At 56.7% G+C, this 25411-nt stretch overlaps 1 long non-coding RNA gene across 1 annotated transcript in view; it reads right to left on the reverse strand.

The window, feature by feature from the left end:
* Positions 1-1362: 1362 nt before the first annotated feature.
* Positions 1363-25411, reverse strand: part of LOC133769349 (uncharacterized) — a 28708-nt gene continuing 4659 nt past the window's right edge. The window contains exon 3 of the long non-coding RNA XR_009867195.1: positions 1363-1866. This is a non-coding gene — a long non-coding RNA (uncharacterized LOC133769349). The remainder of the gene's footprint in view (positions 1867-25411) is intronic.

The following is a 25411-nucleotide window of genomic DNA, read 5'->3' on the forward strand; positions in this document are numbered from 1 at the left end:
GAAGGGGGAGCTACAGAGACCGATGGGAGAGGCAGGGGGAAGGGAGCAGAGATGCTGGGCCTTCCCACAACTCCGTAACCAGCAGGGCAGGAGCGGCTGCGGCTTCCTTCCAGCCGCAGTGGCTCTGGGCCGGAATCAGCAATTACTTACACATTGAAGGCAGACGCCTGTGCGTGGAGGCTGCTCTTTGTTAATATTTAAGCCGAGCCCATCGGTCACAGGAAAAACAAGTGTTTATACCAGCGAGGCCAACAAAACACCCAGAGTGCTCAAAGCTGTGTGGCGCCCCTGGGGACGAACTGCTGCTCGGCTCCCTACCTCTCGCAGCTGGAGTGGGGCCCACGCCTCTGCCAGGCCACAGGGTGGGGGGGCCACGGCTGTCCCTGGGGTGCAGAGAAAGCTGTAAACATGCAGCTCGGGGTCAGCTGCCCTGCTCCAGGCTCGCGGTTTGCAGGAAACCCAGCCCTGCAGCTGAGCCTGGGCGGTGGCCGCTGGCCGGCCGGCTCCTCACTCAGGCAGCTGCTCCCCATGGCCCCTGGCCGGGCTGTCCCCCTAGTAGACATCCTGAGAAACTGAGGCAGGTGCTCCAGGCGGGACTCTAACCCAGGCAGAAACCACGAGCCTGCCTGGCAGTCTTCCAGCTCTGGGGTGCCAGGCTGGACCATCGCCCAGGGGTGACAGGCTGGCCTATTTTCAGAGGCGGTAACGCAGGAGTCTTTTAACAACAACATTCCTCCCGGGCCAGGGCCAAGGCCAAATGCACGTACTTTAGGCCTTACTGCCCAGAGCCTACTCCCAGCCATCCCACCAACCTCAGCACCGTCCCACCGAGGCCTCCTGGGGCCACACAAGAGACGCTTCGGGCTGCACTGAGTGTGAGATCCCAGGTCAGGACCAGCAATGCTGAGACCTTGAATTCCGATGCTGCCTCACGTGAGGCCGAGAAGCCTGCTTCTTATTGCACCCTCCAGGGTGTTGACTGTGAAGCTGCCCAACCCAAATCCATAACCCTGGCCTCTTCCTGGAATGACCTGCCCACGCTATGGGTGACCCTGACCCACTGACCACTCTCCAAACTGTTGTTTGCACACCTGGCCGTTTGTTACAGAGGATGGAATGCTGAGCAGGGATTCCTGCCCTCAGAAACCTGTACAAGCACCTGGCCCTTGTTTGTTAGAGCCAATGTTTGGGCAGATATTCAGCCCTGGGTTGCACAGCATAAATGCATTTTTATATTACACTGGGCACCAGGATACTTCAAGTACCATAGTAGTCCTTTTTTTTTTAAGTTTACCCATCTTAAATATTTCACTAGCAATTTTTTTTTAAAGATTTATTTACTTATTTGAGAGGCAGAGGCAGAAAGAGAGATAGAGAGAGAGAGAGGTCTTCCATCCGGTGGTTCACTCCTCAAATGGCCGCCAAAGGCTGGAGCTGCGCCGATCCGAAGCAAGGAGCCAGGAGCTTCCTCCGGGTCTCCCATGCGGGTGCAGGGGCTCAAGGACTTGGGCCATCTTCTTCTGCTTTCCCAGGCCATAGCAGAGAGCTGGATGGGAAGTGGAGCAGCCAGGACTCGAACCGGCACCCATATGGGATGCCGGCACTGCAGGTGGTGGCCTCATCCACTGCACGGCCGCACCGGCCCCACCACAGTATCCTCGGCCTCTCTGAGTTCTCAGCACCGTTGTGAAGGGTGGGCACAGGAAGGAGCACTTGCAGGAGTCACAGCGAATGTCAGAGTGTTCGAGCAGCGCGGGAGCCCACAGGGCGGTCCCTCGGGCTTTCTCGTGGGCCGCTGTCGTGGCTGTTGCTGCGGTTCACCTGGACTTTGTCTCCTCACAGGCTCACGTTGGAGTTCAAACCCCACTGCGAGATGGAAGAGGGCAGAAGCGTGATCCACCATGGTGTCAGTGCCGGGGCCCTTGGGCTGTAATTAGGGGCCGATAAAGCCATCAGGTAGCAGGGCTCATGCTGAATTCTGATGGCTTCATAAGCAGAGGGAAGGACACATAAACACAGTCGGGCACACGCGCCCCCAGTCCCTGGCCACGTGATGCCTGGGGTCACCTCGGGCCTCTGGCAGCAAGAAGACCCCCAGCAGACTGCACCCCCAGAATCAGGAGCCCAAACAAACCTCTCTGCCTTCCAGCTCCCCGGGCTGCGCCATTGTGTTCTTATCAAGTGGGTGAATCCGGTGTCCAGCACTGGGCCCACACCAGGACCCTCAAGGGTCCAGAATGTCACATCCTCACCCTGCAGGGAGAAACCCTCGCCCCAGCAAGCACAGCGACTTCAGGTTCACCTTCCACTCCCCAGCGGCCAGGCAGGGGCCGGCAGGTGCCCCCAGCAGCACAGACCATGCCCCGGCCACACATTCTGGGGTCAGCAGCTCTGGGGTCCTGGCCGTTTCCCCAGAGTGATTCTGCAGCCAGTCACCCACTGGTCACTTGATCTCTTGTAATGCATTTGTCTTCCTGTGATTCACTGGCTTGCTTTGACAGGCACAGCTCCAGGGTGTGACCCTGGTTGGACAGTCTGGGAGCCACCTCCTGTCCCCACGGTGCTCTCAATGCAACCCTGGCCAACTCGGTGTGATGTTCAACGTCCAGCAGCTGTACCCAGGCCAGGCACTGCAAGCCCTGCCCTCCCGAACCCCTTCTTCCTCTTGTACATTCTGATGGCCTCAAGTGTCCCGAAATCACACACAGCAATCGAGAGCCGGCAGCAGGTGCTCCCGCCCTGCTGCTGTCAGACACAGTGGCCGGAACAGGACAGCAAGTCTGGGGTGCAGAATAACGCAGGGCTTTCTCCCTTCCCTTCCCCAGAGGTCATGGCAGGGTATGCACAGCTTCCCTGCATCAGGAGCCGGAAGCTTACCTGAGCGACTGCACACTCTTGGTGTCCACGGGGCGACGATGCCCCTGGCCCAGCCTCGGGTAACAAGGAATTGTGACAAGGATAGGGCAGCCTCGGGAGGGCCAGGCTGGCCCAAAAGCTGGAAGCCCCGGATTGACTGCACCCCTGGGACCACTCTGGGAGCTCACAAGCTCACAACTCTCCTGTGCCAAGCCAAGGATGGAGCCACCGCTGTGCTCATATGGAGGTGTCCCCTGCTGGGATGTGGCTTCTCCATGCCCGGCAGGGGACAGTGAGACAATGACCAGGCAGCATGGCAAGTGGCAGAGGGGCCATGGCCCTGTGGCCCTGCTCTGTATCAGGTGGCACAGGGACAGCGGGTCCTGGCCCCTGGCACTGTGGTCCTGTTGTGTATCAGGCTCCCTGAGGGACAGTGGCTCCGTGAGCAGGCAGTACCCGGCCCCCCCAGCAGGCTGGCGGCTCCTGAAGGCATCCCGAAGGCATTTCCCCTGCTGCTACTCCTGCCCCTTGAAGGTCCCTGGGATCAACTGATCTCTCTGGTTCCTGTGCCAAATCTGCAGGGGCCAGATTCGATCCTGCCTGCCAGCTGCTGCCTCCTGGGCTCCCCTGGGCAGCGAGGGAGGCCTTCCCGTCCCATCCTGGGGCCGTCTCTTGGGCTTCCCTCTAGCGCTGGCCCTGTCTGGGCCCCAAAGGCAGCACCCCTTGGTCTGTGCCCTCCACCCCCGCCGCCCTGCGGTAGCCAGGGGAACCACGGGGCTCCCAGGGCGGCCCTGCTGGGCACTGGAGGCGGAGGGGCCTCCTCGGCGCCGCTCCCCCGTCCCGCTCAGCCGGCGCTCTCCAGCGTCTCTCCGATCTTGGCTTCGGCTGTGGTTGGAGCGCTTCCGCTCCTATTTAAACCTTTACAACGGGAGTCCAACTCAACATACAGATGAGGAATGTGGCTAAAAGTGGAGACGTGAGGAGCAGCTTTTTTTTTTTTTTTTTTTTTAAGGCAGTGCAAACATGTTTGGAATTTAATTTTCCTTAGGAAAAAAACACAAGTTGCAGACAGAGCGTCTGCATCCTATGCTGGAGCCCCTGGGGCCTCTGGTGTCTTTATTTGTAAACTCAGCATGGTGATATATGACCCCGCACACCCACCCATGTGGCCCTCCTGGCGAGCCGGGACCACGGTCCTGCTGTTCCCCCGGCCAGCCCCTGCCCCTCCCCCCCACTCTCCCCCCTCCCTTTCGTCTTCTTGCATAATTGTGGGCATAGAAGATGACATCCTTAGGGCTCCAGACACAGGCAGCGTAGAAAGCAAGCCAGCCACCGCTACCAGGGTACGGGCCCGTTGCACTAGGCACACTCTGAAAGGGGTGCCGACAGGTGGCAGAGCCACCGTGCACGGTGAGAAGGCAGAGGCTGGTGGGAGCAGAGCAGGGTGGGGACAGCAGGGGACAGCAACCGTGAACACTCAGCCCCTGGGAAGGGGGGCTCACACTTGGTAGGCGCTAAAGCTGTGGCCGTGAGAGAAAGAAACCCCTCACGTGGCTCCCCAGCCCCAGATGGCCAATCTGTGCTGCCCTGTGGGGGGGTCCTTGGCACGCCTTCCCCAGCACTGTCGGCTCAGCAGCTTGCCCCCACTGTGGTCCCCAGGGAGTCCAGGTTGGGGATGAAGGCGCCAAGGGTGTTCACACAGCCGGTGACGGTAACAGGGCATCTGGTCAGGAGCACTCACGTTTCCCTGGTGGAAACTGGCAAATCCCCACAGCTCCAGCCCCGGTTATTGATTAAATAAACTACAAATGTCCACACCCCTGCGGGCCATGCAGCCACTGAAAGTGAAGACGGGCGTGGGAAACAGGCTGACGAAAGCTGAGTGCATATGCATGTGCGTGTATGCGTGTGCACAGGCGTGTGTATATGTGTGCAAGTGTACATGTGAGTGCATGTGGATGTGTGTGCATGCATGGGTATATATGCACGTGTGTATGCATTTCCACACTCCTAGTGTTTCTATAATAGACTGGTATTATTCATGCTTTAAAAGCAGGGCTTAAAATACGAATGAATGAATTTCTGCATGGACACAGGACCGCAGAGTGTATTCAAGTTCCCTGTGCAGGTCAGCGTGTGCCGTGGTGGGGGCCTGGCCCTGGGGCAAGTCTGGGGGAGTGCAGAGTGGGGCACTGTGAGCCCCACAGGGGCGTGCCACTGTGCGCAGCCTGCGGCCGGCAGCGCCCGCACCTGCACCTGTCGGACCTTGGGCAGCCCTGGGGCAGGCGATGTGGGGGCATTGCAGCTACATGCAGAGGGGACTCCTGACGGGCCAGCGATGCATTTCTAGCGAGGCTTTCAGTCCAAACACCCGCCAAAAGCCAAATGAAGGGTCGTAGCCTTGAACACTGCATCTAAGAGCCCTATTAAAATATCCCCGTAAGCACCCACATTTTGCGTTTCAGACACACAGACCTCAATACAACATAGTGTGGTCGGTGGCAGTTACACGACACTCGAGCTTTGGAGGTGCTGGGAGGCGGATGGACGCCCAGCACTCTTTTCCTAAACCAGGGCAGGATCTCAGATCTCAGATGTCCCCTTTCTTATTCCTGTCCCTGCTGCCTCGTTCCTAACCCTCCCAAGAACACCCCACCATTTCCAGCCCACAAGGACCAAAACAGCGGCTCGTGAGAGTCCCCCGAGGGAGGCCTCTTTGCTGAGGACCCAGCTTTCCGTAGAGACTTAAGCCCTTCTTCCCTGTCCACTCTGCCCTTCATTGTTTAACAAAGTCTGGATTTTAAAGAACCTGAACCAATTCAAGGTGTTTGGGGCTCTTGAGCTACACACCTGGTACAGTGCACTTGGTACTCTGCACTAGGTACAACCTATCCAGTACTGTGCACTAGGTACTACATACCTGGCACTCTGTACTAGGTATGATGTACTTGGTACAAAGTACTCAGTACTACATACTTGGTACTGTGTACTAGGTATGATGTACTTGGTACAAAGTACTCAGTACTACATACTTGGTACTATGCACTAGGTATGATGTACTTGGTACAAAGTTCTCAGAACTACACACTTGGTACTACATACCTGGCACTCTGTACTAGGTATGATGTACTTGGTACAAAGTACTCAGTACTACATACTTGGTACTGTGTACTAGGTATGATGTACTTGGTACAAAGTTCTCAGAACTACACACTTGGTACTACATACCTGGTACTATGCACTAGGTATGATGTACTTGGTACAAAGTACTCAGTGCTACACACCTGGTACTACATACCTGGTACTGTGCACTAAATATGACACACCTGGTATGATGCACCAGGTGCTGCACACTTGCTACGACACACTAGGTGTAAGTTCCTGGCTCCACCAAGGATGCTGTGAGCCTTTGAGGAGTAAACCATCAAACGGGAGCATTTTCTCTCTCTCTCTCTCTTAAAAAAAGTGAAAACAAAAACAGACAACAGACAAGAGAAGGGGAAGGCGGCCAAGGCTGCTGCTGGAGTCGGAGTCAGCGCAGCAGGGGCAGGGAGCTGGGAGGGAGGGCCAGGCGGGGCCAGGCACAGCCTGCTGGGGCTCATCAGGGAAGAGCCGGGAGCTGGAGCTGGCTGTGAGCCCGGAGCCAGTGCTGGCCGTCCGGCTCTAGCAGCCTGGCCTGGGGACCGGGGGCACCCGGGCTGGTTAGGGCTGCTGGAGTGGAGGGCTCTGGGGACAGCTGAGGGGATCCTGGCAACCACTCCAGCCATCACGAAGTCCCATGCCCCAGGGCAGCCTGGGGCCCTGGGGGAGACAGGAAAGGGCGCAGTCTGTGCAGAGGGCATCTCCCCTGGCTCAGAGAGACCACCAGGACCCCCAGGGGCCTCAAAGCTTCTCCCCAGGGAGAGGGGATCTATGCTGAGGCAGGCACCTGTAGAAACTGCCACCCCTCCAGTGGGCACGGCTGGGACCCTGAGCTCCTGGTGGGGTCAGCACCTCGCTCTTGGATTCTCTCCTCCCTGTCGGCACAGACTGGGGTCTCCACTGATGACCGTGGAGAGATGAGGCCTGGATACGTCCATGCTGCCTGGCTCTGGCTCACCTGGGCCTCTGCCTGCCCCCTGCACAGCTGCAAGCCCCTTTCTTCTTCTCCTGGGACCCTCACTGTCCCTCCTGGCCCCCTGAGCACTGGACACAACAGAGTGAGCCCTGGGCAGCCACGCGAGAAGACCTCACAGTCATACCCCCAGGGGTGCAGGGAGAGCCCAGGGGTTCCCATCACCACTGCTGTCCCCACACACGGCTCAGGACCTCCCGTGTGCCCCGTCCCCCATCCTTGTCTCCCCACTCTTCCCCTGCCCTGCTCAGCACCTCAAACCACATCCTGGGGTGAGGAGTGGAACCTGGCCCAGTGGCTGCTTTGGTGGCTGCTGTCTGTAGCCAGGACGAGCAGGGAGGTGTGTGGGCGGGGAGGGGGAGGCAGGGGTGGTTCCCAGGCACCGCTCTGTGTCCCCTCGGGGTGGCCACAGTCTTTCCAGTGCGCAGGCCAAGGACTACAGCTGCCCCCATTGCCCACGGAGGAGACATTGTCCCAAGACCCCCAGAGGATGCCTGAAACCATGGTCTCCCGCCTGTGCGCAAACGTCCTGGTTGCCCCATACACACACCTAGGGTAAAGTTTCATTTATAAATTGGACACAGTAAGAAGCTAACAATAACTAATAATAACATACGACAGTTATAGCAATACACCGCAGTAGAAGCTACTTTGAAAATCCATAAATTGTTTCTTCTGGAATATTCCATGCACTATTTTCAGACTCTAGTTAACCGGGATAACTAAAAGGGCAGAAAGCGAAACCATGGATGGGGGCAGGATGTGGGGCCTCCATCCGGGGTGCGTTGGGAGGGGTCCTTCAAGGGCACAGATCTGACCTCAAGGAGCAGTGGTGTGGACCCCTGCCTCCCAGCCTCCCAGCTCTGGGACCAAGGTCGTGGCCCTGCACAGGAGGCCCCAGGTCTGCCAAAGACAGAGCTGGGGGTGGGCAAGTGACCGACAGGCTTTCAGATGGGTTCTGGAAGGTTCCATGCACAAGAGCGAAAGGTGTCAGGGGTCAGCCTTGCCCCTCCCAGGCAGGGCTGGGTCTGAGTGGGGCTCTGGAACCAGCCAGGCAGGAAGGACTGGCTCTGCCCGGGCGCCTGCTTCTGTGTTGGGGCAGCTCCCCAGCCTCTCTTCCTCCTCCTGTGCAGCCCGGCCCCCTGCCTCGGACGCGCCGAGGGCTCTGCTCCTGTCCCAGGGCGGCAGCTCCAGCCTCCACGTTCTGAGCCCACACTGTCCTTTCACAGGTGAGGAACTGGAGGCTGGGGAAGGCGAGGGACTTGTTAGCATAGGGAGGCCAGGGACCTGCAGGCCAGCCCTGGGCCCCGGGCCCCGGGCCCCGTGCACCCACCCAAGACCCCAAGCTGCTGACGAGTCTTATTTTTCCTTTTTAAGACTTATTTATTTGAAAGGCAGAGAGAGAGAGAGAGAGAGCGAGAGAGAGAGTGCTTCTATTCATTGCTTCATTCCCCAAACAGCCACAATGGCTGGGGCTGGACCAGGCCAAAGCCAGGAGCTTCTTCCAGGTCTCCCACGTGGATGCAGGAGCCCAAGCACTCAGGCCATCCTCCGTTGTTTTCCCCAGGCACATTAGCAGGGAGCTGGATTGGAAGTGGAGTAGCCGGGACTTGAACCAGCGCCCATATGGGATGCTGGCACTGCAGGTGGAGGCTTAACCTCCTACACCACAGTGCCGGCCCCAACATGTCTTATTCTACTCAGGAGAGCTCTAGAGGTCATAGCAAGTAGCCTTTTTGTTTGCATGGGGTCCTGAGTGGACTTTGCTCCCAGGTGGAGACCACAGCAAAGGACAAAGGATGCTACCTGCAACCTGGAGCCCGGAGAGACTTGGTTCACACCCACATCCCTGGAGCTGGGAAGGCACTCAGGGCGCATTTCCCACAGCGGCGTACAAAGCCAGGAGGGCTCCCAAGGACTTTCTCAGTTAATACTAAACTGGCAGCCCCCCGGGGACTCACGGCTTCCTCCCTGTGCCGCCTCCCCCAGGCCTGCCTGTGCTTCTGAGGTCAGGGGAGAGCTTTGCTGCACAGCCGTCTCTGGGGGTCCCAGCCTCCCTCCTCGCACCCATGCCATGCCTCCCGCTCATGGCTCCTGGGGGACTCAGCTGCCCCACCCGTTACCCGGCCTCTGTCCCCAGTGCCCCACTGCCGACCGCGACGGTCTGGACGCCTTGCCCAGCGGCCACGTGTGTACGCGGAAAGGATCCTGCGGAGAGGGCCAGCTCCAAATAACAATGTGGAAAAAATGTTAAAGAGACGAACGCGAACACGGGATTGCTGCAAGTCTCATTCATTAAGAGAAAAAGCAAGGAAAATTGGCACGGGAGTCAGGAAAATACCAGGTATTTCCTGCAAGGACTGTACGGGACATCCTTGGAAATTTCTCGAGGCATAATAAGTTTGCTGTTCTTCTTCATTTAAAAAAAAAATCTTTGCTGTGGCTCACCTGTGCCCCTCCCCCAAGGATAGAAAAGCAGTTATTTATGGGCGTAAAATACCGCCTGTTTCCAGCAGCTTCCGAGAACAAACACTGCTGTGAGTGTCCCCAGCACTGAAGAATTTGGCACAGGGTCAGGATCTGAGGCTGGGTGTTTGCTTGCAGCCATTAATTGCTACATAAAGCCTTTGAAAAAAAGCCTTGTACCTGGGAGTCGCCGCTATAAAAGCCCATTGAGAACCAGTGGGAGCTGGTCTTTATGTTCTTGTCCACAGAGCCTGCAGTATCCAGGCAGGAACTCCCAATTACCTGTTTATGGGACAAAGGTAGAGGGGCTACCTGGGGGGTGGGGTGGGGTGGGAGGGCAATTACCTGTGAAAATCCCTCTTTGAACCTGCCATTGTGGGATGCCCAGACCTGCCCCCTCCCCCCACAACAGCGGCCTTTGTCACCGCCAAGGATCCCCAAGAGAAGTGCCGGGGGACTGGAGAGAATGGACGGGTTCCTTTCTCCCCCTCCCCTGCTAAGAGGCCTCTGAGCTCTTCGATTTTGAAGGTCCCCAACTGAACGCCCACGTGCAGCTGCTTTGGTGCACACCGGGGGAGTTATTTAGAAAGCAAACACCTGCCATGAGCTCGGCGCAAACCCACTGCGCTACAGAAGACGCTGCCAGCACATGCCCCGTGCGCCCCGGGCGGCGAGAGCGCGGCTTCTCGGACCACGCGTCCCAGCTGGGCTGCGTGGCACGGGCGGCAGTGACCTGGCCAGGGGTCTGAGAGGGGCAGAGGTGGCCGCCACAGCCTCTCCCTTCTCCGCAGGGCGTGAGAGTCGCCCTCACTGCCACCCTCTCGTCACCAGCAGCCTGCCGTCCCCAGTTTCTGCCCATCTGAGCTGTATGTTCAGTGCGGAGGGCCCGTGTGTGGTGTGCGCTAAGAACATTCTGCAGAGTCAATGCAAATGCCCATAAGCACGCGGCACAAGTCTCCGGCCTCCCAGGGCCGGCAGAGACAGGTAACAATAAATCTCCACCCATCCAGAAAGTGGCAAAGGTAGTGCAGGTGTTGGCTCGGTCCGCGCTGTGTTACCATACCCGGAGTTCACAGGCCGGGACTCCGTACAGAACAGCGGTTTGTTTTGTACAGTTCCAGAGGTTGGGCAGTTTAAACCGGAGCGGCCACATCTGGCGAGGGGCCTCTTGCTGCAGCGTCACGTGAGGGAGAGCACCCAGCGGGTGAGGGACAGGGAGAGCGTGGCAGAGAAAGCGCTCCCTGTCCCTGCGCCAAAGCAGAATATCAGGGACTCGGTCTCAGGGTGGAGGAGAGAACATTTGCTCTCTGGACAGGAGGGAGCTGGCCAACCTCAGGGTCTCAGGAACCACCTCTCTGCGGGATGGGGGCATTTAGGGGTTCTTAAAGAGGGCTACGTGGAAGGGGGTGTTGGTGTGGGACTTCACGAGTGTCAGGCACTGAGCTGGTCCCCAGATGAATGGCAGTGGTTGCTTTTCTTTTCTTTTTTAAAGATTTATTTATTTCCTTGAGAGGCATAGCTACAGACAGAGAGAGGTAGAGACAGAGACAGAGAGGTCTTCCACCTGCTGGCTCACTCCCCAAATGGCTGCAACAGCCATGTGAGCTGATCTGAAGCCAGGAGCCAGGAGCTTCTTTTGGGTCTCCCACGCGGGTGCAGGGGCCCAAGGACTTGGGTCATCCTCTACTGCTTTCCCAGGCCATAGCAGAGGGCTGGATGGGAAGTGGAGCAGCCAGGACTCCAGCCAGGACTGGGTGTTTAACCTTCTACGCCACAGCGCCGGGCTCCCCTGTGGCGGCTTTTCGGACGGAGGGCCACGGATGGAGACAGTAGATCTGGCCTGGCCAGGTCCTCCTGCTCTACAAAAGCAGCAGAGATAAAGCACAGGACAGTTTGTCCCTTAGGACGTGGGCACGGGCACGCAGACAGCCAGCAGCCCAGCCCCGGAGCATCAACTTCCCCGTTCAGTGGTTAGCATTGTTTGCGTGTGGTTACAAAGGCACAGGGGGTCCACTCACTTTCACAGCAGCCTGCTCTTGAGCTAAGTCACTCACCCCTGTGGTGGGAACACTAATCACCTCTTCTCCGGCTCCTCCTCCCAACACTGGTGTACTGGGGATGAAGTTCCAACACACGCATCGGGGGGCACACTGGCCGCAGTAGGTGTGGACAGCGCACCTGGTGTTGGTGCTATGTTGAGCAACAGACTTTCTTGCCACAAGGAACAGCCAAGGTGCCTACAGCGTTTCTAGAGGGCAGGCAGGCAGTGCTAGCCAAAGCGTCAAAAACACGCAAAACAGTTTGGACTTCCTCCAGTGTTTGGTGACCTTATTTCAGAGCAACCCTTTTACCAGGAACAAAGGAGCACAAATCGGCTACTTGAAGATGGAGCGGGTAGCCCTGGGGCAGTGATAACTTGACTGGACAAGAGCTGGGGATACGACAAATGCAGAGGATGAGCCTGGAATTTGGTGCCTCCGCCATCCATCATCATCTGTGATCTACCTATCATCTACCTACCTAGTACTCATCTGTATCATCTGTCTCCCTTCCTACCTGCCATCTATCTAGAGCTGTCTATCATCTGTATCTATCACTTATCTGTCTACCCCTGGGCATTTGCCAGTTCTCACGCTGTGGCTGAGAGGCTGAGCCATAACCACAGAGGGACTGGGAAGCTGACAAAGTGGGCGGAACTGTTGGCATCATGGGATGGGGCACAGAATTTAGGGCTGGGGATGTGCAAAGGAGTACGCATGATAGGTACCCCAGGGCTTTCATTTGGAGCCCAAAGGCTCCTGGGGGTGACCTGTTTGTCCTGGGCTGTCTGGATTTGCCACTGAAAATCCCCATGTCCCAAAAAACCCTGTAATCCAGGGTGAATCGATGGGACGGCCACCCTGGATGCACCCCAGGACTAATGCTGACACCCAGCTTCGAACCTTCTCCGGGGCTGAGTTAAGGGATATTCTTTCCTTCACACCTTCCAGAAGCAAAGGCAAATCCGCAGAAAGATCCCACACACAGCCTCAGATCTTCTCTACAGTTCTCGTATACAATGCCTGACATTCGACTGATCATAGCCGGATATGAAAAATCGCAAAGTTGGAACAAGGGGAAAAAATGAACAATAGACACAGATCCACTGGACATTCTGATATTGGTATTATCAGGCTTTAAAAAGCTTTAAATCAAGAGTGATTGATTTGTCCGTCAAATTAACATCAGGATGCATTTTCCATTGTATTCTAGAAGCAGGGAGTGGAATGAGCCAGGCACAGCTTTGCTGAGTCTCCTCACGTCCAACATGGCTGCCCTTGTCTGGTGGGGCACAACCAACCTCAGGCTGTTGCTGGAGCTCCAGCCTGGGGCAGAGAGAGGCCACATGGAGGAAGAGGAGGCTGAACTCGCTTTCTAACAACCCATTCTCACAAGAAGCAGTCCATTCCCGTGAGAACTAACCCAGTCCCAAGAGAGACATTAATCTCTTTTAATAACCTTCTCCCAACATTGCTATATTGGCAATCAGATTTCAACAAGAGCCTTTGTGGGAACAAACCGCACCAAACCGTGGCAATCTCTGTGGCTGAGCCCAGGGCCAGGTGAGTGGCAGCAGACCAGTACCTGACATCCGTTGTGTAGTCACCCAGAGCAGCCCCACCCAGAAGCCCTGGGGCCCAATCTTGGGGGTGGGTCATCTGGGGTGACCCGTCCCTCCTTCCTGCACTGAGGAGACAAGCTGTTGCACCTGTCGGGGGCACCGAACTCAAGTTGAAGCAAAGCATTCTGCATCTTCAGAATAGAGATTTGACTTTGTACCACTGAGCTCTGCTCCCAGGGATAACACAGCATCCCAAGGGTGCCACATGGACCCTCTGAAACCAGGAGTGAAGGGGGTCAGCCCTACACAACGCCGGCCCCCTGGGGGGGGACCTTTAGGAGATGGGGCCGGTGGGAGGTGACTGGGTCACGGGACGCCACTCTGGGGAGGTGAAAGGATTAAGGTGGTCCTCCCAGGACCAGGGTGGTTCCCAGGAGAGCAGATGGTTTTGGAAGAGGGAGCTGGGCCCCTCCTATCTCCCACTTCCGGTCCCTGTGTGACAACTCTGTCTCGCACACACTCCCGCAGTGCAATGCAGCTGCCACGAGGCCCTCGCCACCGCTGGTAGATGCCGACGCCAGGCTCGTAGACCTTCGAAACTGCGAGCTGCAGGAACCTCTCGATGAAGCACCAAGCTCACGGCCACAGGGCATGGACTAACCACTGGCCTCCCGGCACACCCCACCCCCCGGGGTGGGGGCTGGTCCCGCCCTTCCCATCGCCCTTGTCGGAGCACCTGGTCCCGCTGATGAACGTCTCCTCCCGTTACGAGATCATGGTAGCCACACTTGCGATGCAGGGGAAGCAACAACGCGAAGACTACGCTCCTGCTATTTCTCCTGCGGTCTGGGTTCCAGGGGTAACTCCCTGCAGAGACTTTTGATATATAGATACGATACACCCACACTTTACCTCTGCTTTTTGCTTTAGAACAATGCGCCTGCTCCCTACAGAGAACTGCGCGCATTTAGCTTCTTACACTCCGTAGCATGAAAATTCCATGGTATTAAATATTCAGCTTCAAGGCTTCCGACGGCACGGGTTTCTAGTTTCTGGATTATTGCCATTGAGCTGGCACCTATTATGGGATATCTAAGTTGGAAATTACTCTGCAAACACCTCTGCCGTTGGCGCTCAGTATTCTGTTCTTTCCTGTAATATTTCTAAAAATTCTCTTGTGGTGAGCGCTCGGTTCTTTCACGACTTCTCTGGAACCAGCAGAGTCCCAGTCGCGGTGCCAGGAGTTTTCCTCCTTCAGACAAGCGTTTGCCACAGGAAGAGCCCACTCCTACCGACGGTGAGTCTGATTCGATTTGCTCCTCACTCACGCTGATCGGCCGAAAACAGCCCACATCCGTTAGTTTACGTTTCTGCAGGTCCCAAGCTGGACTTGGGTCTTCCTGGACTGGGAGCAAAGTCTCGGCGAGTGGCGTCTTTCTCCAGGGACACCGGGGACAGGATCCAGAAGCTGCCCTCAGCCCTTGGCTCACGGCCCCGTCCTCTGCCTGCAGAGTCCCTCTGGGCCTCTCTCCCTCCCCATCTTCCTCTGACCACAGTTCTCAGGGTTCATGTGAGCAGACTGGGTTCCCCTAGGAAGCCCAGCATAATCTCCCGATCTCAGCCTCCACTGTCCCTTTCGCTTTGTGACATCCCACATCTGTAGGTCCTGGGGATGAAGCTGGGACATTATTCTGCCTGCCACATGCGGATAACCGCCATTTGTTGGCCAGTAACTCTTACTGGCGTTGGTCTCATTTAACTCAATCCCAGCTGTGACCAGGCTCATGGGCCGGACGGGGAAAACAGAGGCTGCTACGGTAATGTAGACCCCAAGCCACAGGAGTCAGTGCGAACTCTGAGCCTGCTTGCTCTATTTATTTAAAGATGGCCTTCAAAGCTCAGCACAGATCCAGAAGTTTCTGGGAACTGCTGTTTATAAATGCTGTATTGGTGAATTACGTGTTTTTTATTATTATTTTTTTAAAGGCAGAGAGACACAGAGACAGAGTCTTTCATTTGTTGATTCACTCCCCAAATGTCTTGGATTGCAATGCAATCCAAGCCCAGTTGGACTGTGCGTCCTGGTCTACGACAGCCGGGGCTAGGCCAGGTCAAAGCCAGGAGCTCAGAATTTGCTGCAGGTCTCCCATGTGCGTGGCAGAGGCCCAAGCCCTTGAGCCATCGTCTACATAGGCAGGAAGCAGGTTCGGAAGCCGAGCAGCCAGGACTCAAACCGGGCCCTTGGGTACAGGATGTGGGCGTCTCAAGTCCATCCACGCTGCAGCAATCGCTCGTCCCGTGGTCAACTCTGATTTGAACCCTCCGTGATGGCTCAGCATCATGGAATCAGTGGGTAGAAGCTGGCAAGCCGGGCCGGGCACGGCTGTCTCCGGTCACTGAATCGCTGCCTTGAGCTGCTGTTGGCACTGTGCCTCTTTGGTGGGGTCAGACGTGGCTCCGTGGGACTTGCAGATCCCAAGCAGCACCCGTGAGCACTGTCAGATGAGCACTCGGGCCCTCATAAAAAACGTGCTGGTAAAAAAAAATCTTTTAAAAGATTGATTGATTCACTTGACAGGCAGAGTGACACAGAGAGGGAGAGCCTGAGATTGTCCACCTGCTGATTCACCCCCCAGATGACCGCAAATGGCCAGGGCTGGCCCAGGGCAGAAGCAGGAGCCTGGAGCTCCCTCTGGGTCTCCCGTGTGGCTGGCAGAAGCCCAAGCACTAGGGTCATCCCCTGCTGTTTTCTGAGGCGCATTAGCAGGGAGCTGGATCAGAAGCGGAGCAGCCAGTTCTGGAACCGACACTCACGTGGATGCTGGCAGCACAAGGGGTGCCTTAGCCTGATGTGCCATTAGTCTGCCCATACACATTTCTAAAAAAAATATTTACTTACTTACTTTGAAAGAGTTACAGTGAGGGAGAGAGAGAATCTTCCATCCACTGGTTTAATCCCCAGATGTCCACAACAGCCAGAACTGGACCAGGCCAAAGCCAGGAGCAGGAGCTTCTTCCCAGTCTCCCACGTGGGTGCAGGGGCCCAAGCACTTGGGCCATCTTCTACTGCCATCCCAGGCTATTAGTGGGGAGCTGGATTGGAAGTGGAGCAGCCAGGACATGAAGCAGTGCCTATATGGAATACTAGCATCATAGACTATACCCACTATGCCACCATGCTGGCCCCATAAAAATTAAAAAAAGAAAATGGTTTTTAAAATCCTGAGTGATGCAGCCGCCCTCTTGCTGGAGTGAGACAGTGACATTCAGCTTCAGCAGAGACCTCGCAGCTGGCTCTGTGCTGTGCCGTGGGAGTGAGCACATGGCCCTGGCCGCAGGACAGCAGGGAGCAGCACACGGGCTCCACAAAGAGCTGCTATGTCCTCGGCTGCTGGGGGGAGGGGACTCTTCAAAGGTCAAGTCGGTGCCGGGGGCCATCTGGGGCCTCCGGGGCAGGTGGACGATCTCTCCCAGAGGAACTAAAACGAGGTGACCTTGGCATTGCTGATGGGGAGGGCTGCCAGCCATAGTGGGAGAAACCAGGACGCACAGTCCAACTGGGCTTGGATTGCATTGCAGATAAACAGTGAGCAGTTTTTGAGCGCAAGTAGCTTCCCGAAAATGCATGGTTCCATACTTGCACAAAAAAATCATTTGTTGTTTGTCTGAAATTCAGATTTAACCGGGCACTCTGTATTTTATCTGGCAGCCCAGCTCGGGAGGAAGGACGCGCTTCTAATTCAGGCACCGGGTTCCGTGAATCCCAGCCTTGTGGCTTCGACCTCCCTGACTCACGGGGAACCAGTTCCACCCTCCAGGAAGTCTCCCCTGAGGCCTCCTGTGTCCCCAGGGTTGTGCACTGCCCCAGGCTTACAGTGGCCGGGGCACGGTGTGAGCAGAAACCTTCAAAGAACGGAACACGGTGCTGGAAGAGAAGAAGCCGGAGATGCCACTGAGGAGGAAACAGTTACTTAAAAGCCCAGTGACCCTGTCCCCTTACCTCTTTGATGGGTAGTGGTGTCCTCTACCTGTTCAGTTCCAACCAGGGAGCGAGGAACCAGGAACCAGCTACTGCTCAGCTGCCTGCTATACCACCAATATCCTGCAGGGGGCGCCCTGACTTTAGCCGAGTTTCTAGTAGAGATTTGGACACACAAGGGTGGGTTCAGTATGGGCTCAGTATGGAGTGAGGGTAAAACTGCTGCCTCCACTAACCAGGAGGCTCAGTGCCTGGGGAGGCTGGAGAGCAGGGTGAAGTCAGAAGAGGGGAAGGCGGTACGCCGAGTGACGGTGTGGAGGCAGAGTGAGGTTCCAGGCAGCAGGGCCTCCAGGGTCCCAGGGCATGGCCCCTTCTCAGCCCATGGCCTCAGCAAGGAAAGCCCAGGACAGCCCAGTAGGGGAGGCTGGTTCCCCCGCGGGGCCTGGCACCGCAGAGGCAAGAACAGGTCTTGAAAGTGACCGGAGGAGTCGGGCTCAGGATAAGGATGTGAGACCTGCAAGAAATCGGGTGGAGGCAGACGCCTTGGGCCAGCACCCAATGTGTGACAGTGTGGGGGGAGCACAGGCCGATGTCCACGAAGCTCAGTGAGCAGGTGGGTTCGACTGGAGGTCCCCCAGAATGTGCTAGAAGCTCTAGGCCAAGACGAGCAAAACTCTACAAACAAGGGGGTCAATATGGCTGCTTCCAGAGTGGGGTACAGAAGAGCTGAGGGGGTTCAGGGAGGGGCTTGCAGAGTGGGGATCACCTGAAGCTCTGGGGGCGAGGATGTGGGTGCTCTTGTGAGAGCGGGAATGCCTTAGGGACCCTTGGATGTTGTGCTGAGGCATGGGTGAGAGAGGTAGTGCTGTGATTAGACCCGTGACTACGGAACAAAGCAGCCCAGAGCACCATGCCCTCGGAGCGCGGGCCGCGCGGAGGCGTGGCTGTCCCAGTGCGACTTTTCTGCCCGGTCCTTTCTTCCCCACTTTTGGAAGCTAAAAGGAGCAGAAACGGAAAGGGACTAACGCCCCTGTGGACTAAATACGGGCACGGCCACATGTCACTGAGCCCCTAGCTCAGTCCCTTCTTGACAAGGGACTTGTTAGACTTTGTCACTGTGCCGACATGGAGTGTTCTTCCTCAAAGCCCGATGGTGTGGCCTACGTATTCCGCATCGAGGCTGTGTGGCTCCCAGGGTCACAGTGAACACAGCAGTTAGATACCCAAGCAGGCACAAGGGGAAATGACGCCACCAAAAGACGCCATAAGGGGCTGGCTCTGTGGCGTGGTAGGCTAAGCCTCCGTCTGCAGTGCCGGCATCCCGGTCTCTGCTTATGACCTGGGAAAAGCAGCAGGAAATAGCCCAAGTCCTTGGACCCCTGCACCACATGGGAGACCTGGAACAAGCTCCTGGCTCCTGGCTCCAGCCTGGCCCAGCCCTGGCCATTGTAGCCATCTGGGGAGTGAACCAGTAGATGGAAGATCTCCTCTCTCTCTCTCTCCCTCTCCCTCTCCCCCTCTCTCTCCCTCCCTCCCTCCCTCTCTCCTCCTCCTCCTCCTCCTCTCTAACTCTGAGTTTCAAAATAAATAATCTGAAAGAAAGTGAGGAAGCTGCAGGCACCCGAGAAGGTGTCCTGCCAAGAAAGAACCAGACAGGGACTTCAGGTGTTCCCAGTCAGTGGTGCCTGGGCCCGGAAGTCGGGGGCACTCGTGACAGAGCATCCTCTTGGTGGGCACGGTGGGGGCTGTCTCCCTCACTGCGCCCCTCCCCCAGGTTCTCCAGGCGGCTGAGTGCCCAGCCCATGCATCCTTCTGGGAGAGCGTTCATGGCTCCCTGAGATTTAGGCCTGCTGCCCACCCGTGCCACGCCCCTCGGGGGCCACACCTGTGCCCAGCCTGCTGCCCACCCGTGCCACGCCCCTCGGGGGCCACACCTGTGCCCAGCCCACTGCCTGGCTCCGGCTCCATCTCTGAGGCCGCGAGCAGAATCCAGACATTGCAGCTGTCCTAGAGAAAACACTCATCCTGCTAAGATGGCGGGGCTCCCGCCCCTCTTGAGTGCCAGGGGCCGGCTGGGGCAGCTTCTCTCTGCCCAGCTCCCATCAGGATCTGCTGCGGCTCTGACTGCAGAACAGCTTCTCAGGCTGGTGACGACGTCTTTTGCTTTAAAAATATTCCTCCTCCCCCGAATGGCGCAGAGGCACAACCACCCGTCTCCTCCGGGCTCACACTGCTGCCACACACAAATACTCCTAGGGGAGTGTTTTCTGCACGAACCTTGGGTCTGTCCCTCGTGGGTGCATTAGGGAATGGAAAACACAAATTCCCGACTCCGCGCAGGGCCCTGCAGGCTGGGCAGGAAATGGTGGTTATTTATGCACGCAACCCTCCAAAGACGGTCGTTTGGTCTAATAAAACTGATGGTGTGTCACGTGAGTTCCCGTGGATGCACCAAATGTGGAGTCAACAAGGGCACAAGACCAGCTAGCGTTGAAACGTGTCCCGGAGCGTGTGAGTCATGCCCGAGACCCCAGCGTGGAGGACAGCCCCGAAACAACCTGCCACGATGTCCCTAGAGCACCACGCAGCTAAACTACCAGAAGCCCACGCTCAGCTTGCTATGAGGGCTAAGCTGCTTTCTCTACACTCTTCGTGGCTGTGCAGCTGAGTGAGGAGTTGTGGCACGGGGCCAAGGAGGGGAGCGAGAGGGGCCGTGGGCCGTCACCCAGTGGGGAGCCTGCACAGTGTCCCTCCAGCCAAGTGAGGTGGTGCCAAGAGGACCCAGCGAGACCAGGGCCCGTGCCAAGGGCAGGAGGGATGGCATTTCCCGGCCGCCCATTGGTCCAGCCTGTGTGGCCGAATGGTCCCTGGTGAAAGGTTTCCTGGCAGATACTTGGTGGGTGTTTGAAAGTGGAAATGAGCAGAAACCGCTGAGGACGGGAGCCTGAGCGGGAGCAGCCGGGGGCCGAGGCTGCACGCTGGTCACTGATTGTGGCTGGCACTGCTGCAGCCACGAAAGGCGACCGGCTAGCGCCATCTCAACGGTGCTATGTCCCAGAGTGTGGACTGCGGGGCTGAGGGGACGCCCACAGGCTCCCTGGGGAGGGGGCTGCCAGGCTCAAAAGGGAAGGGAAGCCCCCAGTCCAGATCCCACCAGCAATGCACGCCAGATGGCTGAAATGAAGCGATGCTTCTCACTTGGGTTTGCTGAGCTAAGTTATATGAAATGAAATTCATCCTTTTGAGTTTGGCCCGATGCTTACGGTTGCCTAACGACCACCACAAGCCAGATATAGAGCATCCGTGCTGCCCTAACAGTGTTCCCTGGCGCTCTGGCAGCCGTCCCTGCTCTTCCCCCTGTGCTGGGCTACCAGGGGCTTGGAATCCCAGGGCAGGCTCCCCTTTGCACCTGGGTTCTTTCACTTTGCTAGGTAAGGAGCTGTTGCAGGCTGCCGGTACGTTCCTGTCTGTAGGCTAGGCAGTGCTCCATTGTATGGGTGTACTATTGTTTGGTTAACTTTTCACCCACTGATGGACATGTTGATTGCTTCTGTCTTTTGTGGTTAGGAATAAGCCTGCCATACGTATCCACGTACAAGTCTTTGTGTGTACATCTTTGCATTTCTCTCCAGCAAGTGTAGGAGTAGCAATCTGGGTCACATAGTAAGTGTGTGTTTAACCTTGGAAGAAACTAACGATTTCCCACAGCGTCGGAAGCATTTTGCATTCTTGCCATCAGTGCAGAGTTCTAGTTCCTCTGTGTTCTTGCCAGCACTTGCTATTGTCCCTCATTTGAATTTTGGCCGTTCTAGCAGGTATGTCGTGGCATTGCATGAGGCTAATCTGTGTGTGCGAATGACCAGCGATGCTGAGTTTATTTACCAGGGATGTATCTTGTCTGATGAAGTGTCTGTTCAAATTTCTTGCCAGTATTTTTTTTCTGGAGTTGTTTGTTTTCTTCTGCTTCCTATAAAAATTATTTATTTGTTTGAAAGACAGAGTTATATAAACAGAGAGGGTGGGATCTTCCATCCACTGGTTTGCTCCCCAAATGGCTGCAGTGGCCTGGGCTGGGCCAGGCTGAAGTCAGGAGCCTGGAACTTCATCCAGGTCTCCTATGTAGGTGGCAGGGACCCAAGGACTTGGGCCGTCTTCTACTTTCCCAGGCATATTAGCAGGAAGCTGGATCAGAAACAGAGCAGCTAAGACTTGAGCTGCCATTCATATGGGTTTGAAATAACTCCTCTCCCTCTTTGTTTCCCGCCAGGCGTGGGGGGAACACGCTTCCTTGCGTTGTCCTGCGGACTTCTACAATCACCCTGTGGTTCAGTTCCTTTGCTATCCCTGCTTTGCAGTTGGGGAAACTGAGGCACGGGGCAGTTAAGCAACTTGTCTGAAGCCATAGCAACCTGGTTTTCAGACCAGAAAATTTGATTATAGGGCCTAAGCTAACCATTTGTTTGAGAAGCAGAGAGACAAAGAGACACACTAGAGGCTGGCGCTGTGGTGTAGCACGTAAGACTGCAGCCTGTGATGCCAGCGTGCCATAGGAGCATCCGTGCAAGCTCCACTTCTGATCCAGCTCCCTGCTGATGACCTGGGAAGCCAGTGGAAGATGGCCCAAGTGCTTGGGCCCCTGTACTCATGTGAGAGACCTGGAAGAAGCTCCTGGCTCCTGGATGTGGACTGGCCAAGCTCCAGCTGTTGTGACCATTTGGGGAGTAAACCACTGGATGGAAGACCTCTCTCTCTTTCCTTGTCTCTCCCCACCACCCCATAATTCTGCCTTTCAAATAAATAAATGAATAAGTCTTAATAAGAAAAAGAACGGAAAAGGACATGGCGTTAACATCCTTCACAGAAGCTGGCTGCTTAAACAAAGAGACAGAAAGAGCGGCAGAGAGGGAAAGAGAGAGGAAGACAGATATTTCCCGGCCACTGATTCGCTCCCCAGATGCCCACAACAGCTGGGACTTGGCTGGGGCTGAAGCCAGAGCCGGAACGCAGTCCTCGTCCCCTACTGCTGTAGGCAGGGGGGTGACCGCGAGGAGGAGCCGAGGCCGCCGGCGCCTCCCTGCAGCCCTGCCTGGCGGTCCCTACCCCCACTTCTGTGCAGTAGAAAACCACAGCTTCTGGTGGTTTTGGCACTTAGGACCGGCACCAGCTAAAAATACTCGATCTGGCTGCTGGACGGCATCCTTGCCATGGTCTTTAGCTCATCAGAATGTCGTTAGAATGAGATTACCGCGGCAGAAACTCCCCCTCCCAGCATGCACCTGATGCCATGACACTTTGCAGATTCCCAAAAAAGGCAAAGAAGTGGGTGGCACTCAAGCCCCACCCCAAACACCACGCTCTTTGGATATTCAGTGAACCCCACCCCCTATGCCTCTAGAGCATAGAAAGAGGTGGCCCTGAGCCCTGCTGAGTGCAGCTCTCTCTGGAACAAGCCCACGCCTCTTAGTGAGAGTGCACCTCCCTTTGCATGTAAAGGAGTTTTGCTTCCCTGCTGGTCTTTATCTCTGTCTCATCCTTGCATCAGAGGAAAGAGCCTGGGCCAAGCGCCATCACTGCCGCTTCTGTGTCCTATGGTACATGGGTGAGTAATTATATATCTGAGAGGCAGAGCTGTAGACAGAGTTAGAGGCAGAGAGAAAGGTCTTCCATCCACTGGTTCACGCCCCAAATGGCCGCCAATCCAAAGCCAGGAGCCAGAAGTTTCTTCTGGGTCTCCCATGCGGGTGCAGGGGCCCAAACACTTGGGTCATCTTCTGCTGTTTTCCCGAGCTCATTAGCGTGGAGCTGGATTGGAAGTGGAGTAACCAGGACTCGAACTGGTGCCCATGTGGGGTGCTGGCGTTGCAGGTGGCGGCTTTACCCGCTACGCCCCAGCCCCGGCCCCCAGGCCCAGCAGTCTCTCTGGAGCTAAAGATTGTAGAGTCTGTGACTTGGCCAGAAACAGCGAAGGAATAAAGGAGATCAGGGTTGTCACATCCTTTGTATTTATGACCCTGCTGGCAGAGTTAGAAGTCAGGGGAACGGCGGTGAAGGATCTATTTGGCTGCATCCTTGTGTGCTGTCCCTTTTGTCCCGGGAGCTAGCCTTCCCGAGAGGAGCCGCGTTCCCAGCCTGCTCTGTGTCCTCGCTCAGCACCAGCCTTTCCCACCCGGGATGAGCTGTGCCTCGGTTCCTCCCACCCTGCCTCCTGCACACAGACCGGTGACCCACGTGTCTGAGAGGAGTGTCCACCAAAGGAAGTGTTGCTTCTTCCCAAAGACACTGTCTCCAATGGAAGACTGCCGCCTAAGTACAGCCCCGGGCTCAGTGATGGTGGAAAACGGAGCCGGTCTCGAAGGCTGGGCAGGGTGCCACCAAAACAGACGGCAGCGAGAAGCCTCCCAGAGCAGTGCAGACACGGGGAGGGGTGGACGCCTGTGTCCGAGCACCTGCCAGAGCCTCCCAGGAGCCCGAGCAGAAGCGAGGTCAGAAACGGGCTCAGCGAGCGGGGCCGTTCCTTGGACAAAGGCTTCCGTGAGCTCCCTGGGGAGGGAGGCACAGGTCTTCATGGGAGTAGAAGAAAGGCAGGGCGGTCCCTGTCCTGGGCGAGTCAAGGGGAAGTGAGATGGGCTGCCTGCTGGCCTGTGTCTCTCCTGGAGATGGACCGTATCTCGTAGAGTCCACCAAACAGAAAATGATGAGTGTTCAAGAGAGCAGCAGCCTCCAGCGAGTTCCTTATTCTCTCCAGATTCACAAGAGCAACGCCAGCACCCAGGAGACGTAAATTCTCGGTGGTGTTTTGAGTTCACCAGCCTGTCAGCCTGTCAGAGAAATCTCGGCGTTGGATGTTTTAGAAGCAACGGATCTCGTGTGCCCTTAATCACCTGTTTAGCCTGGTCCGAGGGACGCAGAGAGGCAGGAGCTTAGAGCTGTGCTTTGAACGTCCTTTCTCAGATGGACGCTGGGCCACTCAAACCGTGCTTTGCAGTAGTAAAAGGACGAGGACGTCACTCAGACCTCCCCCGTCCATGGGCGGAGCTGCATCCCTTAGGATGCGACCCCCCTCAGCCCAGAGGCTGGGAAGGAACGTACTTAGGGGTCTGCCAGGCAGCGGGCTGGGGCATGGCCACCAGCAAAGTGTCCCGGTGATACCCAGCGACCATCAGTGCTATTTCTAGGGCGGGGCCTGAGGTCGGTCCAAGCAGGTAGGAAGGGCACAGCTCAGCGGGACGAGCAGCACAAAGAACCCAAGAACAGAAGGCAGAGCACAAGGACAGCGAGGCGGCACCCCGGGAAGGGGAAGGAGGCAGAGCTGCCAGGGCTCGGGGGCCCGTGCCTCCAGCTGCCCTGCACAGGAACAGCACAGGGGCCAGCCAGCGGAGGCTCTCCCGTCACACACGCATTGAGAGAATTTAGCATGTACAGCGAGAAGCCGGAACCGGAGGCGGAGGCTGACTCACCTAGGACAGAGCCAGGCAGGGTGGGAGGCCCAGAGCCGGCCCCTGGGCCGCTCCGTATTCATAAAGCCAGCTCCGCCTGCTGCCGGGGTTGCCCCTTCCCACCTCCCCCACCCCCCGGCAGTGTGGTCGGGAGGACCAGACATGAAGATGGGAAAGGGGCTCAGCAGACAGAAGGTGCTGGAGCAGACACACTTGCCTTACCAGGGACACTGGGTGAGAGAACTGGACCAGGCAGGAGCTGGCTGGTGTCCACCGAGCAGGCCACGCTGAGTGCTGGGCCACCAAGGGCCGGATATGGCACTGTGCTGCCTCGGCAAAATACCACGAAGTGGGTGGCAGGGACAGCAGACGCTAACTGCTCCTGGCTCTGAGGGCTCCATGTTCAAGGTCAAGGTGCCAGCCGGCTGGGCTCCTTTTACAAGGGAAGGCTCTGCCCCAGGCAGAATCACAAGGCTCTTAACACAAGGGATTAGCACGGACACAGAAGCTGCTCCCAGAAACCATGAGCATCGTCATGGAAACTTAGGGTGCAACAAAAGGCCTGAAAGATCAACTTGAGAGATATTCCAAAAGGAATAAAATACAACGGTGTAAAAAAGAGAGAGGAGTCGGCGTTGTGGTGTGGTTGGCTCAGCCTCAGCCTGTGGTGCTGGCGTCCCATAGGGGTGCTTGTTCGTGTCTCAGCTTCTCCTCTTCTTCTTTTTAAAGATTTATTTATTATTTATTTGAAAGTCAGAGTTACACAAAGAGAGAAGGAGAGGCAGAGAGGAGAGAGGTCTTCCATCCGATGGTTCACTCCCCATTTGGCTGCAATGGCCAGAGCCGTGTCGATTTGAAGCCAGGAGCCGGGAGCTTCTTCCGGGTCTCCCACGCAGGTGCAGGGGCCCAAGCACTTGGGCCATCTTCTACTGCTTTCCCAGGCCATAGTAGAGAGCTGG

The sequence above is a fragment of the Lepus europaeus genome, chromosome 11 (assembly GCF_033115175.1).
Source record: "Lepus europaeus isolate LE1 chromosome 11, mLepTim1.pri, whole genome shotgun sequence".
In the NCBI taxonomy this organism is placed as follows: Eukaryota; Metazoa; Chordata; class Mammalia; order Lagomorpha; family Leporidae; genus Lepus; species Lepus europaeus.